Raw genomic sequence first — 13,978 nt, forward strand, 5'->3', positions numbered from 1 at the left:
CCTTCCCATTATGCATTGCATTATGTTATGCACTTCCGAAAGGGGATGCGCTTTGCATTATGGGATACATACTAAGGCAAGCGATATGAAGTCATCAGCCTCTATATACAAGGCTCAGACGTGAAATATTTCACGCGCAAAACTTTGTTTTGCTTACTTGGGAAAAGGATTAAAACCAAGTATAAAATTTCTTGGTATCTTTAACGTATATACATATACATATACATATATATATATATATATAGATGCAAATTTGTGTATAACATGCGCAGTATATTTTCCATTTTCTGTAATGGCAGAATTTTTTTATTATTATTAATTTATTTGGGATTTATTATTTTTATTTCTTTAATTCAATTGATAATTAAAAAAAAACTTAAGATATCTTAAGGGAGTTAAAGATAATTAAAAAAATACATTTAACAAACGTAATCAATAATGATAAAATAATAGTAATGAATTTCGATTAGATTGGTCTGTACATACTTGTCATGATGCTAGAAGTGTATGTTTTCTCTTAATTTAAAAATTTGAATCAATATTTTAATAAAGAAACAAGTTGTATATTAAAATTCCAATTAAAACTTTTAAATTCAGAGAAAACTTATTAATCATCAGGAGATATACTAATACACCTTTCCTTTATTAGTATAGCTTTTAACTACGATTGAAATAAAGTGCGTGAAATACAAAATCACAAATCATTTTCTTGCAGATGTGATATACTCCAATGTTTGTTTCTATTTCAGAATATCAAATACATCGCCCTGTAATAGCATGAAGGGAATTCGAGGTGAGCGTGAGTAGCACAACCACTATTCACGTCAGGGGGGCTGCATCACCGCGAGTGGTCTCGGCTCATTTTGGTGATGCGGCCCTCGAGCCCTTCAGGCATACAAAAAGTGACTTATGCAGAGGTCATCGCGATTAATGAACGAACTGCTCTTGGGATGATCCAGAAAAATACCTCCGTACGTTTTTGAGGATGTTATTTTGTAATCTTCATGATGACGTCACGATGTTCGACAAGACGCGATCTCCAATCAAGTATAAAAAGAATCCCCCGAAGCAAATCATTTAGAATTTAAGTGTCGCGTCAGGAGACGCGTTGTTCTAAAATTAGGCGCATGTTCTAAATGAGGCAGTGGTGTCATTTTAATTTATTAACAACCGCTTCCTCGTAAAACGTCATCAACTCATGACGTCCCCCCCCCCCTTGCAATATAAATATCTTAAGCCATTAAACAAGAGCCAATCATTAAAACCAATAATAATATAGATAGTACTAACCAACCATTACCGCATTAGAATACAGGATTTCCAATCCAACCAATTCGATGTTAATTTTTAACTTTAAATGATAGAATTTAAAGCTAAAAATTAAATGAATTGTATATAGTCATACTGATATAAAAATAATCTTTTAAATATTAACATGATTAGTTTCGTCTTTATTAGAAGAAACTTCTTCTAGTGTATTAAACACACACACACACACACACACACACACACACACACACACACACACACACACACACACACACACACACACACACACATTCGTCCACAAATTATGCATCTGGTGAACCATCCTTAGAAAACACTTTGTTACAATCCCTGAATTTGAAAAAATTGTTTCGATTACCTACCCCCCCCCCTTCTGCTTCTTCTGACGAACTGTCCAATTAATGAAGCAGCCACTTGGATTACTTGTGATCCACGTGTTTTTAGCTAACTATTTTAGAGGTAAGCCATAGAGGCGCTGTACACCCACGCGCCATTATTTATTATAGTACAATACGGAAATTTTGTTATAATAATTTATACACTGCATGTGTATGATTTCTGACAGAAATCGGTCATGATCACAGCTCGACCAATTATACAAATCATACCTCTTGTTGGGGTAAGGTGGTACCACCTTACCCCAGTCCTGAAGATACTTTCAGGCGCAAACTTTGTTTGCTCACACTTGGATAAAGGATTAAACTAAATTTATTATATCAAATCATACCTCCCCAAACCCTCTCCTCTTTTTATTTAATGATATGTCCCACTAAATAAATAGAACTTTCATAAAACGATGCTCCTTTGTTGTTTGTAAAATATTTCTGTGAGAAAAATTCAAAAAAAAAAAAAAGAATAAAAATAAAAATAAAAATAAATAAATAAGCAATAAGAATAAGAACAGTAAAAACAACATTGAATTTTTTGAAAATATAATTTTTTAAAATTATATAAAAATTATATATTATATAAAATATAATAGTGCAAAAGGAAACACGCTTGAAAATATACAAGACTTTAGCAGTGAGCACATTATTACATGGCAGTGAAATTTTGGCAATAAACAAAGAATAAAAACAAGTGAAATGAGATTTACGAGAAGAACTGCAAAATACACATTAGATCAAAAAAAGGAACGAAGACATTTTAAAAGAACTAAAAACAAAGTGAATAGAAGAAAAACTAAACAATTATAAACAAAAATACATGTAAACCGAATGGCCAACACCCGACATCCTAAACAAATACTAAAATATAAGCCAATTGGAAAGAGAGGTCAGGGTAGACCTCAAAAAATGATATTGGGTGGATAATGAGACCGAAACAGACCAATATGGTCTATACCCGTAATTAGTGTTATGATGACGATGATATAATTTGTTACATTAATTCTTGTTACTAGAATCCCCTTCAAGTTATTTATTTATTTTTTTATTAAATAAAGCAAGTATTTTGTTTTGTTCATTCTGCTTCTATTCGCCAAGGGCGAGCGTATTTGTCGAGCCCTGGTCATGATAATCTTGTTCATTTCAACACTGTAAAACTCCATTCTGTCTTATTATTTCAAACAAAAATAAAATAAAATAAAAATAAAAACAGCCCACTTCTTCCGGTCTTGCTTTTGAGAGCGCCCTCTACAAGATGATGTTTCTCTTCCAATTTTAAATATCGCTTGACATAAACGTGTCCCAAATCGCCTCCTCAGCATCTAAAAAAACACGCAAAAAAGGGTTTTGTGTTTCGTTCGAGACATTACTTTGTCTTCCCTCTTCTGTATTTCCTAAAGAATATAATAATGTGCGAAATTCAAATCCAATATTGAACGAGTTTAAGTTAAGGGGATAATTATCGAACGAGTTTCTCCTTCCACCCTCCTGCCTTACCAGAGCACTGATGTACCATGGACTGAACGCCCTCTGGTGGATGGACTTCATTTTAAAATTTTCATGTTAATCAGTTTGTGATTTTCATATGCAAGTGATCTTCGAATTGAAGGAGAAGGTATTGTAAGTTTTAAACATTTCAATATATATTTAAAGGTAATTAAATTATGTTTTCAAAACAAGTTTTATATTTTAATTCAAACTTAATAATACGTTTTAATTTTTTACAGCGCTGCATTAATTTCTTCTTTCTTACTCTGTGATTCGTTTAAAGGCTTAAAGTAAAGCTACGAACATGACGATGTTCTATTTAAATCCCATCAAGCTTAATCTGTTCGTAAACTTTGTCTCAAACTGTGTGTGTTCTCTGGCTGATTTGTCTGTTTATGAAAAACTCAAGTTTCATTTCCAGCAGAGTGAACCTTCATTTGAGTTGGACTAATCCATCTTCATCTGAAAACACCCAATAAAAGTTCCCGTCCTAGTCCGGGATTCGAAACCGAATTTTTCGGACAGAAGCGCTGTGTCCGCTTGCTATATTTCCCTTTTCTCGGTTGACTTTTAACGAATGTGGTCGTTCTGTTCTGATGGTCAAACACTGGGATTCGTTTGCAGTGGGCTAACCCACAAGAGGATTTTCTCTTCCACTAAGAAAGCGTCAAGAAAAAGAGCGAAAATAATCAACTTAAATCACATCGATCGTTGGATGTGATTTCAGTTGATAATCAAAAGTATGCCTATTTTTTGCCAGATCGTCAAAAAAATTAAAAGAATATATTTTTCCTGTGCCGCAGAATTTTAATAATTAGTCTAGGTGTGCCGTATTATGGAAAAGGTTGAAAATCACGGGGCTAGAGTATTAACTGATGTAGATTTATGCACAGATCGTGTTGTTTCCATTGTACTCTACAACAAGGGAAACTTTTTCTAGAATTTTTGTACGACTTTAAGTTCTTAGGCTAATATCTAAATTTCATGGCAAGAAACTCACGCTTTTTTTCCCCCTGTTAGAACATGTCGTGTTAAAAATATTAGATAGGAAGAGAGTGAATAAGAGATAAAAGCTTCTTGCATTGTATTTTACTAGACAGTGAATCAGCATGTTCCAGTAGCTGCAATCCCACACAAGTTGATTTCGAATCACGAGTATGACACGAATGGTGCCATTTTCAGGGATATTCGGATGTCAGCATGTAAATATCAAGCAGGTCATCTATCAGGAGCATGAAACAGAACGCGAGTATGGCGATGATGCTCGCTTATCGCAAAAATAAAAGAAAATCGATTAGACTGTGAAGATGTTTATTCATGGCTAAAGTGAATTTTGTCCTTTTCTCAGAAAAACGGGTGATCCAGAACTGTAGATCCAGATGAGTACATTCCGGTAATATCATTGACTGCACTGCACCCAATGGATTAAGTCCACGTTTAGAATTTCAAAAAAGAAATAAATAAAATAAAATAAATATATATAGTTTTTTTAAATTCTTAATTAATTTCGCGTTTAATTTCTAGTGTTAACTTATATACAGTTGTCCTGGTTGAAGTATCCACTATCCAGCCAACAGGTTGCGGGTCCGAATCCCGGCTTAGGTGGGAGATGAATTTCATTGTCCGGTCTGAGACCGGCTAATTCACATTCACTTGAACAATCCTGTCTGGAACCTTCATAAGGGTTTTTCAGCTGGTTAACTGGTTAGTTGCTTCCGACCATAATTCCAAATAACAACTTGACATGCAGAAATGTTCGGTTTTCGCTTTGAGTGCGAGGACATCGGAAGGGGCAGAGGTGGACGCAGATGAATAATAACCACTTCAAAATTGCCGTATTTCTGTTATTCCCATACGAACGGACAGGATGCTGATTATGCAGTATGTAATTCCATTGCAAGGTCAAATATAATTACCGGCTATTTGACGAAATGGAATTCTTTTCACTGTTTGTATGAACCATGTTAAGAATATTAAAAAAATTTAATGTTAGCATACTCTAAGCAGACACTATTAGCAGAGAGGATCGGTCACGACTTGAAAATTATCGCTGGTAAATCTTCCAAGGATCATAGTTCACCGAGAAGCGTGCGTTTTAAGAGTAAGAACAGATACAGATGCCAAGAGCATGCGTATCTGCTCTCTCTCTCTCTCTCATTGCACGGTGATATTTCACATAAACAGCTTACTTTGCATAAATTACACTTGGTTAAACATAATACATTTTAGTGACTTATCTCACACAACAGGTTAGAAATCAAATGCGTTATCACCGATATTTCCCCTCCAGTTACTTAGGCATCTTCAAGGTTAATCACAAAGTGATCACAAGGACACGCTGAATAAATAAGAACACACTGTTTATGGACTTTTTTGCACTTGGCTGTGCTACTAATTATATACTGGATTTTATCTTTCATCCAAGTGTAAGCAAACAAAGTTTTCGCCTGAAGTACTTTCAGGACTTGGGCAACTCCTGGTAAAGTTGGTATAAGTTCTCATCACTCCTTGTCTCAGTATCTCCCATAATGCAAAGCACATGTATTAACTAAATATTTACTTTAGCAAAGCACATAATGCAAAGGGCATTATACTTGTCCTTGCGGATATGTATAATGCTTTGCATTAAGGGAAGGGCCACTGTCCAGACCGGTTTCCCTGTTTAAGTGCAGGGTTACCTCTCCAAAAACTCGTGAGATTCCCCGGATCACCCAACAATGAGCGAAGGATCAAAACTCAGCGTTGTTTCCCTCAGTAACAGGCTCACCCTGTCACTGAGAAGAACTGTTAGCGTTTGGCTCTACCCAGTGGTAGGGCCCACCTCACCACCGAGCAGAACCGCTCATAATTTGCGGGGTAACAGCAACAGCTGTGCCTCACTTAAGTTCATGGGCTACAGCATTGCTATCCATCACCCAAGCTTATAACCGGTTTCGAACCCACTGACCAGTACCTCCAACCAGACCCAGAGGTGGTGATACTAAGGTGGAAGTAATGGAGAAGTCATATTTAGTTGATATCGAGTTGCCAAAGGGTGTCACACCCTATTATTAAAATTCTCTGGATTAGAGATAGTTGATGGAAGTGTTTTCACTTGGTTAGACCATAATAAATTTAGTTTAATCCTTTATCCAAGTGTAAGCAAACAAAGTTTGCGCCTGAAGTACTTTCAGTACTGGGGCAACTGGTGGTACAGGCGGTATAAGTTCTCAGGCGGTATAAGGCAAGAATTCTAATGTTATGGTCTGACCACGACTGTTACCATTCGTCAAAAACAACAAAACCGGCCACCTTAACTACAGGCGGAGGGCGTACTTTGTGATCGTTTTGTGATTTACCTTGAAAATGCTTCAAGGTATGCAAAATAACGGCGATAAAATATTTGCTTTCTTATCAGTTGTGCTGCGTCATAAATCGTTAAACTTTCATAGCATTATTATCAAAACGGGATCCAATGATCGGTTGCCAAAGTAACAGTTGAATAAATGTTTACCACTTGTGGAAAATCTATTTAAGGATATGGTGTAGGGGATTCTACGTAATTCCAAAACTGTGATTACAATTTGATAATAGAAGAAAGTAGTAATTCGTTTGCAGAAATTGCGAGCTTCACTTAAAAGCCATAAAAGAAAACGGAGAAGTTTATTTTTTATTAAACCATTTGCGACATGGATGAATACAATGCGGATATTGTATAAGTCATTCTATCAAGGAAATTCTATATTTTAAATTGCAAAAAGGTTTAGCGGAAACCAATGTTTAGTTTAGGGAAGGGTCACTGCCCAGACTGGTATCGACCTTTATTGGGGTCTTATCAGTGGGAGCCAGACCCAGAGATGGCGATACTAAGGTGGAAGCAATGGAAAAGATGGCAGCTTAAAATAGATGGAAAATGTTTTTGTAAAAAAGTAATGCTGCCACCAGGATAAAATTTAGCATCAAGAGATGTACAACAATCTTGCACCTAAGAAAAAAAATCCCTTCGGATGGCAAAACCTGGATTTAGATCTTTTCTAGGATGCTAAGAATATCCAGAAAGGATTTATAAATGAAGGGGGGGTTAGTCAGTCTCATACGGTGGCGGAGGATTTTTTCTCCCTGAACTCGTATTCATCCTACAAGAATAAACAAATAAGCGAAGAGAATAGACGCACCTGACAGATAGAGAAAACAATGCACGTGGGATTTGGCATTATTAACATCCCAACCCAGATTGAAGTCGAGAATATTGTATAAGAAATCACCCATAAAAGAAGAAAAATAAGTTGCGAAATCATTTATCATGCTCCCCATTGGATCGTAGAGATTTCTCAAGTATTACGACGATAATAACCAGATGTGATGAATGCGGTCATCTTAAAGTAAGGACTTTTCCAAGGCGCAGTGCAAGGATCATTAGGATAGACGGTTGCAGTGATGCGCTGCAAACTCGGACTGCAAATCACTAAGAACGTGTCTTTATTTTAGGATTTCACTTTTCGGTACGATCATATTCACACTAAACAAAAAAGATTTCTGAAAGACTTCCTTATTTATGATAAATTCGCTGATATTATTATGCACGTGAACTTAACCATATAAGTGATGACCAAATAGCTTCCGAAGGTCGGATCTGTCCCATGATTTATCGCATTTCCCAAGGAAACATCAACGCTTTGTGTGTGTGTGTGTGTGTGTGTGTGTGTGTGTGTGTGTGTGTGTGTGTGTGTGTGTGTGTGTGTGTGTGTGTGTGTGTGTGTGTGTGTGTGTGTGTGTGTGTGTGTGTGTGTGTGTGTGTTGAAATCTCTATCATTAATGACTGTTTTTCTATGTTTGTCTTATTCCAAACTTGCTTGTTGATTGATTTAGAGTAACGAACAAATTAATCCGAACAATGCGAATTTTTGTCCAGTTTTTGGTTTTTTGTTTCAGTTCACAATCATTTGGTTTTGGTTTCGAATTTAGTTCACTATTTTGGCTGAGTGCTGCATATTTTAACTATCTGTACGATGTTTATTAATAGTGTTGTGCGTTTTTAATGGTAGTGTTTTAATCATTTTGTGACTAAAATGGACACATTTCCAAGAGAGCGTTCAAAAAGATGTGCTCTTTCTCAGCACACGTCCATGACTCAAACACAAATTGGCAATGATTGTGATGTTGGTTTTGGTATTGGTATTGCGATTTTAAAGAGGTTTAGGAAAAAGGAAAGCGTGGAGGGAAAATGCAAACTACTCAAGATAGTTTACTAGTTAGGAAAAGCAAAATGAATCCGAGATTGTAGACTTAAATAGAGACTTAGCAACTAGTGGGATTAATGTTTCTCACATGACATTCCCTCGAAGATTGTTGGAAGCAGGGACGACTGCCCCCAGAACAAAAAAAGAAACAACTGTTGACGAAAGGTATGCAGAAAAAGAGGGTCCAGTGGGCAAAAGTGTACAAAAATTGAATTGTTGAGAAGTGGAGGAAGGTCATATTCTCAGTTGAGAGCCATTTCTTTGTCCAAGGAGAGAGCGAGTAGCCTATGTTACCAGCAAATTACCAGCTGAGAAGACTTCTCCTCCACCTTCAACAAACTCCTAAACATTCATCTAAAAAGATTTTCTGGGTTTGTTTTACACATGACGATCGAGGATCACTTGTGCCTGTTAACGGTGTGATGAAAAGTGATGAAAATACATCAACATATTCGAGAAAAGAGTGGTCCCACAGATCCAGAAAGACAAACAACTCATCTTCCAACAGGATCGCTCTTCACGCCACACTTCAAAAAAGTGAGAGTTCCTCAAAAATCACAACATTCAATTGCTTTAATGGGCAGGTAACTCTCATGATATTAACCCGATAGAAAATTTGTGAAAAAGACTTGGAAAATTAAATTGTGATACAAAAAGACAGCTCAATGCATTCCATTATAAAAGTATGGTTTGGAGATGTCGAAATAAGGAAATGTGTTCTACTTGGTAGAGTCCGTGCCTGAGCGAATTAATGAACTTATTAGGAACAGAAGAGCACATATGAATTATTAGGTAAAGTTGGAGATTAATTTTTGTACTTATTTCTTTAAAACGTGAGGATTAATTTGTTCGCTACTGTATATGAGTGCCCCAGGAAGAGATGAGTTGTTTGATTTTTTATTTATTTATTTTTTTTATTGAAGTCCCGGTGCCATTTCTTAATTGGAACTTCAAGAATCTCTTTCTATGTACGTAATTAGCAACGATATTTCCTAAAACATTTTTCATATTAGTAGTAGAGAATGATCGTGGAAACATCACAAAGAATAATCTCACCGAACCATCCATTGGAAACATCAACCCAGTTGGAGAAAAATAATCCTTTCATGCTCCAAAGATCGACCAATTCTGGAGCCGAATGAAAAAGAAGTTCTTTTAGCAGGCAACTGGAATCTAACCTGTCTTTCTTCTGGAGATCCAGCATTGCAGAAACAACTATGAGACTAAGCAGGCAGCTGAGATTTCATACTTAATGCTTGTACATAATTCGCACTTGCATATGAGTTATAAGTCCGCGCGGTTAGCCTAGTGGCTTTGCGCTTCGCAACCATATGCCTGGGGAAGGAGTATCCTAGGTTCGATTCCCGTCGGAGACGTGAGGAGCTGAAGGATCTTCCTCAGCCATAGCCAAGTTAGCCGGTCTTGGGCGTGGACAGTAGGGTTTTTTCCGCCAGTTTATCTGGGGTTTTTCATCCCGCAAGCAGGCAAACCGACCCCGACACAGCCAAGAATACCTTGTATTCTTGGCTGTGTCGTTCTATCCTCGTGTGCCATTCTATCCTCGTATTTCGGTTACGAAATCCCAGCATGCTTGGAAGGTTGTGGGCCTTAAAAGGCCTGTTAAAGCCAGTGGGATAGATAGGAGTTATAAAAGAAGAATTGAAAGCAAGGAGATCGAAAGAGGCCACTTGCCCTAAAATCCATGATAAGAACAAGAAGCTAGATTATTATTAATAAATTATTATTCGAGTAAATTGCTTATTTAAATTATTACTTAGATTATTATTTGCATTATTAGATCTCGAAAAAAATCAACCCTCGAATTGACATTATTAACATTCGATAATGTTAAATTCAATCCAAGTCTTGATTCATCGAAGGCTTGAGCTTACTGGTGAAAGCTGTAAGAAGGTTGTTGACTGTCTTCAAAAAGCTACTCAGGGCAAAAGGAGCTCATCTTGTCTCTCTGGGGAATAAAAGTTGTTGTAGGATTTTTTAAAATCTTTATTCCGTCTTATGAAAGGTAAATGCACGTGCATAAATCAATCCTACGTTTAGTACTGGATAGACTATGAAGTTAGATAATCCTTGAGTTCTTTTAATCCGAAACTAAACGTGCAACTTTATTTCGTGCGACTTCAGGTTTCTCATAAGCTAATGTTATCGTTTGGAATTAGAGCAGCTAAGGTCATGAGACATTCATTTATTCATTTAACCGACATTAAAGTGCTAGCCGGTCATTAAAATGCGTACAACTTTAACTGCATTCAGCTCTTGGTGCATTTATCATGGATGCAGTCTGTGTAGCAACTATGCTTACCGGTTAATTCAGCGAGGCAAGTGAATGCTAAATATCTAATTTTTTAAATAAAAAACAATTTTTATTTTTAAAATACTTTGAAGTGCAAGAAACGAAATTAAAAAATTTAAATACAGATCAACAGCTGTTTGTCAGCTGTCAGGGATATATATGTAAAAAATATTAGAACTACTTGCCCACAGACTGCAGTGTGTTGGCAAGTAGTTAAGAAGAGAATCTGCGATGGGTTTTTTTGTTTTTTGTTTTTTTGGTTTTTGTTTTTAACATCCAGCGATGGTAGTCCTTGCGAGGACTACAGTCGCTTTTCCCAAATAAGGAGAGGCAGTCAGTCGAATGAAAGAATAGTATGAGGAGTGCGGTATGCTCGCTGGACTACAAATGGATGCCGACCAGCAGCTGCTCCTGTTTATATAGCCTTAGATTCTAAGGCTATAAGGGAAATGATGCTCACTGCTGAATGGAACGTTGATGAAGAAAAAAAAAAGTCTGTAAGAACGAGATTGGGACGAATCTGTGAAAGAGAAATAGCAGAGAGAGGAGGACAGTCATTAATTAATCCGATTGCCTTCTCGTGGACAGGATATCAAGCTGGGATTTAGGTGCATCACCTCCAATATGTGGGAAGTGTTCCAAGGTTAAGAGGATTTGGGATTTCTGCAGTGGTACAGCTGAGATGGATAGAGATCATAAAAAGTTTCAGGCAGGGAAGATCTTGAAGCTACAAATCGTGTACTACAAGATTTGCCAAATGAAAAAGAAGTAGAGTGTACTAGTCAGCTCTCAAATACATGGGCATGTAGGTCTGTACAGTGCTGAGCTATAAGTGGCTCACGGGGGCTTGCGCGAGCCCTTTGTTAAATTTTTCTCAAATTTGCGAGCTCCTTGTTCTTCTTGTTTACTTTTTTCTTTTTTTAAAAAAAAATTTTTTTTGAAACATGTTAAGCGACAAACTCATACGGTAACCTAACAAAAACTAGTCTATTCGGCAGTGTATAGATTATTTGGAATTATTGTTTCAACTCCTCTATAACGAATGCACCCAAGTTTGAAAATAAAATATGCGCATGCGCTATTTTTACCCTTCTGGTAGCCAATCAATCAATAAAAGTTTTTGTGTAAAATATGGCTTTTATTTATTTATTTATTTTTGCTCGACGATGCGAGCCCTTTGTTAAAATTTCCATAGCTCACTCCACTGGGTCTGTAATTAGTCGGGAAAGCGGCAGAGAGTGGACGTCCACGGTGACATGTAATGAGTGACCAGCGAACTTGATTCGGTGGAATGCCTATACGCAGTGTCAACAACCTTCGAAATGAGTGATGGGGTGTGTACATATGTTATTTGCGAATTAAGTAGATCGTTAAATGGTATAATAAAACTAATAAATCTTTTTTTTTTTTTTTTCACTTTAGACTGAAAATGAAAAACGATTTGCCTGTGGTATATTTAAGTGTATTCGCCAAACAGAAAGCCTTTTTATGCTTTTACTCTAACATTTCACTTCTAAATGTTAAATTCCCAGAGACAGGGAAATACAACCCCTTCCGAAGTATTTTTATGTATATATAAACATAACCCGGAAGCAGCTAGTTCATATATGCGTGCGCGTGTCAAACGTACACCAAAACAGAAAAGAGAGAACGAAAACCAACTTGAAGTCGTTTGTTTTGTTCTTACAATCCAAAGTTTTGGTTAATGAAGCGACAAACTTGGTGACTTTGCCGAAAATCGTTTTGGCGGCGTCTAGTCCTTCACTGACAAGTTCCGAGAGTGCATAGTTACAGTAAACTTGAGATGCGTCATCTCAATCATTCTTTTTGTCAGTCACTTTTAGCTTTGTCATTTGTTTTCATAGCAGTTCTCGTCTCTTGCTATCAACTCTGACAAAGGCTTCGTGTCGTGTCGAGACACTTCTTCCTAGCTAGGACTTCCAGGTGTTATAAATTACCCGGAATACAAAAAGAGAATATTAGACTATCGCGGAAAAGACAAGAAATTGCAGAAAAAATCGTGGTAAAAGAGAGAGAGAGAGAGAGTGCATGCTCATAACAAGAAATTGTTAAACATGCAAGAGATTGTCAAGGTGTACAAAGAGAAAGTCTCAAAGAAAAAAATATACTTCATTATAGATATAGAGTATTACCTTTCTATCATACAAAAGCTTATATTCATATAAGCTTATATACAAAAGCTTATATTGGTCATCTAGACCAAGTATTTCAGATACAGATTTCTTGTTTACATACTATCCTTTCCATACTATCTTCCTCAAGAGAGATGCATTAAATTGTCCAGAAAAGAATTCCTTGATTAAACGAAAAAGAAAATCTGTAATACTCGCCATTTCTGCACTTTGTAAGTCTCAATCATTCTCAGATTTAAAACTATATTGAGTAACTGGATGAAGATTTTTTCCACTAGGGGGCGCACATGGAGATTACGCATTTCACGTCTGAGTACACAAATAAGAATGCTATCGAAGAAACTTAAGTTTACACAATAAACATTTCGTAAGGGGGAAAAAAATCTAAGTAAAATTGATGAAATGACATACAATATTTTGTAAAAGACTCTGATATGCAAAGATAAAATGGCGAATCTCTATTGAGCGAAATTAAATCTTATAGCTTATTCTTATACAACCAGTTTGTCTTTAATTTATATCTTTAAATAAATCAGTTAATTTTTTTCCCGATAGTTCTATTTTTAAACGAAATACAAGAAACAATAATGCGTTGTGCTGCCATCTACCGAGATTATCATAAAACTTTATTCTAATACAATCGAAACGAATAGAGGAGTGACATCAACATTTTTTATCCAGTTAACTGCATATGATTTTGGGGGGAAAAAAAGGTACACGTATCAATACGGAACAAACAAGAGATAAACATAATATATGCAACATATTTACCAGGATACGGAGATGACGTTCAGAAAATTACCCCAAGTTTTCCCTGCAGGTATTTTTGCTACTGGGACAAGTGATAGGCCTGCCGTGCTTCGCTCGGCATCGCAATTTATCATTCCTGTTTACCAATTAATGTGGCTGCTTTTGTGTTTCGCTGACACAAAAATAGGGCGATTCCTGCTTAGCATGTTTGTTCAATATATAACCTACGACAAGCAGTGAATACGCTGAAACAGACACATCATCTACGAATTAGCATACTTCAGTAGTCTGAAGCAGTGGCGCACTCAGGATTTAATCTTGGAGGGGGGCCGAGTTGAGTAGACGTTTTGCGAATACACACTACACATCGCATACGACCTATAA

The 13,978-nt window shown here is 36.5% G+C and overlaps 1 protein-coding gene across 2 annotated transcripts in view; it reads right to left on the bottom strand.

The window, feature by feature from the left end:
- The window catches only part of LOC150095199 (uncharacterized), a 195,157-nt gene extending 181,403 nt beyond the window's left edge, over window positions 1-13,754 (bottom strand). The window contains exon 1 of one of the 2 annotated variants that reach the window (XM_090409849.1): window positions 13,616-13,754. The gene's annotated coding sequence lies outside the window, so the exon portion shown is untranslated. The remainder of the gene's footprint in view (window positions 1-13,615) is intronic. The other variant, XM_090409843.1, reaches the window with a different exon arrangement.
- Window positions 13,755-13,978: the final 224 nt, after the last annotated feature.

The sequence above is a fragment of the Typopeltis vanoorti genome, chromosome 20 (genome assembly GCF_054136105.1).
Source record: "Typopeltis vanoorti isolate ZY-2024b chromosome 20, IOZ_Tvanoo_1.0, whole genome shotgun sequence".
NCBI classification, from domain to species: domain Eukaryota; kingdom Metazoa; phylum Arthropoda; class Arachnida; order Uropygi; family Thelyphonidae; genus Typopeltis; species Typopeltis vanoorti.